At 34.0% G+C, this 4,333-nt stretch overlaps 1 non-coding gene across 1 annotated transcript; it reads left to right on the top strand.

Moving 5' to 3' along the window:
- The first annotated feature begins 2,986 nt into the window (after positions 1 to 2,986).
- On the top strand, positions 2,987 to 3,115 carry LOC126032487 (small nucleolar RNA SNORA51). Its single transcript, XR_007503874.1, has one exon. It is a non-coding gene; the product is annotated as a small nucleolar RNA SNORA51 (small nucleolar RNA).
- The last annotated feature ends 1,218 nt before the right edge of the window (positions 3,116 to 4,333 follow it).

Here is a 4,333-nt window from a genome sequence, read left to right as displayed (position 1 = left end):
TCCTTTTTTTTTTAATTTTTTTTTTATTTTTATAACCATTTTTGGGTATGCGACCTATTTCTGTTACCCACTCTGTCCAACCCAAATACACGGACAATATAATGGAGCACCACTTCCCTCTGCAAAGGCACACTAAATAAAGGGGAAATCTTACATATAAAAAAAAAAAAAGAGCTCTTATCTACTAGAGATAGGAACTCATAGTTGTTTATAATACAGGGTTATCTCCTACCTTGAAAATATGTCATGTGGAATCAACTTAGACCTCAGGTCATTAGATACCATTCAACCAGCCTTGAACCCTGGATCCCAGACATAGAAAAGGCACAGCTCTTCACAACAGCTGCAAGAAACAAACTCCATCTGGGACAGCCTTATTACTGCAGGGTCAACAACAAGGGCCAGCTCTAACATGATATCCTGACAATGAAGAAAATGTGAACTTGACCTTAGAGCAGTTTAGCCTACCTCACCAGCTAACAACAAGACAAAACCAGAAGACGTGGCACCCTTTGGTAGGTCCAAAAGCCAAGATCGTGTTTCACAGATGACTGGATACGAGAACCACGACCAGACTGTATACATCTTGGGACCAAAAAAAAAGCCCTAGTCTAGGGTTTGAACTAAGACCTGCACAATAAGCATGATCCCCAGTTCCAAAGGTCCAGCAGAGACAATTGTAACGGAAAGGGGCTTCTGGAAGCACAAAGAAAGACGCTATCCTAGATGCCATCCTAGGTTCAGGGCAAAGACCAAGATCACCAACCACAGAAGATGGATTAAAATGGCACTGAGGTAACAGAACCTCTAGATTCACAAAGACTGACTTCACCATAAGTCCCACCTCAGGATCTGTACAGATACCGAGACCTCTAAACACAGAGCTCTGATTGTATCACCCTGGACAGAGCAGAAGTCTTCCACACACCAAAAAAAAAAAAAAAAAAAAAAAAAAAACCCACCACCGGGAGAGTAATGATCCTGAGCAAAGACTAGAGCTGATTCCATGACAGTATACTCCAAGGACGGAGAAACCCCATATCGCATAGGGCAAGTGAATTCCTTTTCGAATGACCCCAATATTTACTGTGCCAGGGCAGGAGGGAAAAAAAAACAAAAATACAAAAAAACACAAAACCTTGGACATTTATATATATATATATTACCTTCATTTTTTATTGTTATTATTATTTTTATTTCCCTAGCTATTTTGGTCGATTTCTCTGTTTGGATGTGATTATTGAAATTGTTGTCCCCAATTATCCTTATTTTTTTTTCTCTTCCTTTCTTTTCTTTCAATATGTGCTATGCCATGTTTCTTATTTCAAGACCACGGCGTGTTTTTTTGTTTGTTTTGTTTGTTTTTGTTTTTTGTTTGTTTTGTTTTGTTTTGTTTATCTGTCTTTTGTGGTGCTTATCGATATAGCTGGAGTCCTCACTGGATATTTGACACTTCTTTTGGTACTGGTGGAGTGTTTCACCTTCATTCTCTCATTCATTTCCCAAATCGATGATGAGAACCTCTAGAAGGATTCTGCCCATTTTCGGGGTATTAGACTTTTACCCCCAGTTTATTCATTTTCTCTTTTTCAGGCAAAACCACGCAACTTGAATTAGCTAGCCCTGCCCCCACTTACAGGGGGAAATAAGGGAGGCGTCAAGACCAAACTGATGCAAGACTACTAAGTAGTAGGTTAGATACAGAGGGGACCACATGTTCTAGACGCCCTGGGGGTGAGGGAAGAGGAAATGGGAGATAGGACAAAAATGGAGGTGTAAGGAGGACAATTTAGGGATGGGAATCCCCCCTGATTTTATGTAAATATATACCTAAAATATTATTGTCAACAATATGTAAGCCACTATGATCAAAATAAAAATTATATTATTAAAAAAAAAAAAAAGAAATTGCTCCTGGCTTGGGAGGACCATACGGGACGCTGGTAGATCGAACCGATGTCTCTCCTAGGCTAGCACTTGCAAGGCATATGCCTTACCTCTAGTGCCACCTCACCGGCTCCTAAACATATTAAATTTTTATACTTCCTAACGTCAGAACTAAATCCACTATGTAAATTTTAAAGTAGAACATCTCAAAGTAAACAAATTAAATTTCTATAATTCACTACACATATTATATATTCTTCTTTACATTTATTTGTATCAGTATAATTTTTGTCAGTGGGAGATACAGAAATAAATTAATAGAAGTATTCAATAACACATTTTATCTCAACTATTATAAATACAGTCCATCTGTTCTCTTCTGGGTTAAATATACCCTTATTTTAAATTCAGACAGAGAGAGGAAAATAAATTGTCTTTTCCCATCACCATTTTACTTGTGGGCCTTTTCTATCCTGTTTCAAATGAGTCTCAGATATGTGACTCCTGACTTCATTCTTTCAATCATAAAATGCTAAATCTGGTTTAGTGTGATATTATGAATCTGGAGATACAACCACATTTTCTCAAGAACCTATTAAATTCAGCCAACAGCAACTTGTCATTAAATTCTTCAAAATAAAAATGTAGTCAGCTTCAAAATGCAGAAGCATCTGTGTGTATAGCAAGACTTAAATATAATATAAATATTGATAAGAAAGTAATATAAAATAGTCTATTTTTAGTCAGAAAACCACTAGTAAATTTTCAACTTTCAATCTCTCACATGATCAATTTCCAATATTTGTATTATATTTTCACATATTTCCAATTAATGAGTTCAATTCATATGGGGCATTTAGTGACATACATCTTCCAAAAATAATTTAATTAAATCTAATTTAAAAATCTAGCTTGTATACTAAATGCAAAATGTTTGTATATAAGTGTTTTATCCAGTGATTAAGTATATAAGATTATTTATGAATATATAACAATGTTCATCTTAGCAATAGATAAACTCAAACAGCTCTTTTAGAAAAGACAAATTTGTGAATAAAATGTTATAGGCAACTTTTATCTTGTCAATAAGATATCTTAAATATTTCTATATGTACAGGCGGTGTTCTTTACACTGACTGTAAAGAAAGAGGAGGTACAGTAAATGCACCCCATATACACCTCAACACAGGCCCTTTTCCTGGTCTGTATTGTGAATTGGGGGACCAAAAATTTTTTTTAAAATTTTCAATATGTAAATTAGAATATAAGAATTTTAATGAGGTTTCATGAATATAGAAATAGGCACTTTTCTTATTCTGAATGTATTTTTATTATGGAACTCACAATTTAAAATTAATTTTACTATTTAATATAATAATATTTTAAAATATTTATTCTTTGTGAGGTTTGGAAATGCATCTGACTATTCTCATGGTCTACTTCTTGAGAGTCTGTTATGTGTTGTGGGTAATCAAATTGAATCTACTTACACAAGGCAAGTACCTTAACCTCTGTATTGTGTCCCCACCTTCTGATTATAAGAATTAATTCTAATATCAAACACATATGTCATGAAAAAAAAACAAAGAAAAATATGTATATTTTTTCTCTAAACTTTTGCAAGTAATTACCTTTAGATTTTTTTCTAATTTGAGATATAGATAATCAGCTCAGTTTTCACTTAAAATTTAAATTTCTTTAATGTTTTTGTTCTGAAAAATTGAAAAATAAAATTTTTATTGAGCTAGAAAAATACTGATTAAAAGTAATTCACAGGGGTGGAGGGAGGACAACACTGGTTGTGGGAATGCCCCTGCTTCATTGTCACTATGTACAATATTTCTGTGAAAGATTCATAATTCACTTTGGTCACAATAAAAATTAAAAAGAAAAGAAAGTAAAAAAATAAAGTAATTCACTAATTAAAATAATTAAAAATACTGATTAAAATAATTTCTTGAATGACTCTAGAAGGACTCCGCCCATTTTTGGCTTATTTGATTTTTATCCCATTTTATTGCTTTTCTATCCTTCAAACAAAACCACATAGCTTGAACTATCTAGTTCTGCCTCTCAAATAGAGGGGGGAATAAGGGAGGGTACCAGGACCAAACAGATATATGATCACTAAGTAGTAAGCTAGACACAGAGGAAACCACTTATTCTAGAAGCCCAGGGGGTGTGCGTGGGGGGTTATGGGATGCAAGATGAGAATGGGGGTGGAGGGTGGAGGGAGGACAATTTTGGTTATGGGAATTCCCCTGATTCAATGTTAATATGTACCTAAAATACTACTGTGAAAAGATATGTAAGCCAATATGGTCAAAATAAAATTATATATAAAAAATAATTCCTTAAAGTTCTCTAAAGTAAAATATTTCTTCTGGTATCATCTTTATTGTCTCTTGGTATAATTACTATTCTGTCTTATATTTCTCTTAAATTC

The sequence above is a fragment of the Suncus etruscus genome, chromosome 1 (genome assembly GCF_024139225.1).
Source record: "Suncus etruscus isolate mSunEtr1 chromosome 1, mSunEtr1.pri.cur, whole genome shotgun sequence".
NCBI classification, from domain to species: Eukaryota; Metazoa; Chordata; class Mammalia; order Eulipotyphla; family Soricidae; genus Suncus; species Suncus etruscus.
The sequence above is the reverse complement of the archived record's forward strand: the minus strand, read 5'-3'. Positions and strand labels throughout refer to the sequence as shown.